We start from the raw sequence: 1281 nt of genomic DNA on the forward strand, positions 1-1281 counted from the left end.
TTAATTTTTATTACTTTAGCCATTTTTTTATTTTTATTGCAATTTAATTTTGTTTTTATTTACTAAATTTTATTTTCTTTACTTCTGGCAGGTTTTTATAGTTTATGACTACAAGAAACTCGTCAGGACCTCTACTTTTTGACAGTGAGATCAAAAGCACAGCTCGTAGAAACCGAAGAGAAATAAGGCGAAGCCTACAATACATAGAGGAAGGGCAAGAGGACGATATTCACACCACAACCGAGGAAATGGCTGAAAATCAGAATAATCCGTTACCTCTTGTGGTTGCTGCAAATCCAGTAAATCAGAATCCTACTCCTCGTACTATGTATGATTATGCTAAACCTACTTTAATAGGAACTGAATCGAGTATAGTTAGGCCTACTGTTGTTGCAAATAATTTTGAACTGAAACCTAACATGATCCAAATGATACAATAGTTTGTTCAGTTTGATGATTTGCAGGACGAGGATCCAAACACTCATTTAGCAAATTTTCTAGAATTCTGCGACACCTTTAAGATCAATGGCATTTCTGACGATGCTATTTGCCTTCAGTTGTTTCCATTCTTATTGAGGAACAAAGCTAAACAGTGGTTAAACTCGTTACCACGAGAGTCAATCACTACTTGGGAACAAATGACAGAAAATTTTTTGCTTAAATATTTCCTGCTGGCTAAAACGACTAAATTGAGAAATGATATCTCTTCTTTTGTGCAGATGGATTTAGAAACTCTTTATGACCCATGGGAGAGATACAAAGACTTGTTGAGAAGGTGCCCTCACCATGGGTTACCTCTATGGTTGCAGGTTCAAACTTTTTACAACGGTGTAAAACCCTTAACAAGGCAACTGATCGATGCAGTTGCCAGTGGAACTTTAAACTATAAAACACCTGAAGAGGCTTATGAATTTATTGAAGAAATGTCACTGAACAACTATCGTGGCAAGTTATGAGAACCAAGCCGACAAAAGCATCCACTGTTTTCATCCTTGACGCGGTCACTATGCTATCTAACCAGGTAAAACTTTTAAATAAAAAGATTGATGGTTTGTATGGCTCTACTCAGGTACATCCAGTGATGAGGTGCGATTCTAATGGAGGAGGAGTACACAATGCAGATTATCCATCCTTCAACCCTAGCACCGAGGAGGAACAATGCAACTATATGGGTAATAATTTTAGACCTCAAAATAATCCGTATAATAACATTTATAATACAGGTTGGAGGAACCATCCCAATTTCTAGTGGGGTGGTCAGGGAAATCAAAGGCCATAACA

The 1281-nt window shown here is 37.2% G+C and overlaps 1 non-coding gene across 1 annotated transcript; it reads right to left on the reverse strand.

The window, feature by feature from the left end:
* Window positions 1–686: 686 nt before the first annotated feature.
* On the reverse strand, window positions 687–793 carry LOC128279947 (small nucleolar RNA R71). The gene has a single exon (XR_008270131.1). It is a non-coding gene; the product is annotated as a small nucleolar RNA R71 (small nucleolar RNA).
* Window positions 794–1281: the final 488 nt, after the last annotated feature.

The sequence above is a fragment of the Gossypium arboreum genome, chromosome 8 (assembly GCF_025698485.1).
Source record: "Gossypium arboreum isolate Shixiya-1 chromosome 8, ASM2569848v2, whole genome shotgun sequence".
NCBI classification, from domain to species: domain Eukaryota; kingdom Viridiplantae; phylum Streptophyta; class Magnoliopsida; order Malvales; family Malvaceae; genus Gossypium; species Gossypium arboreum.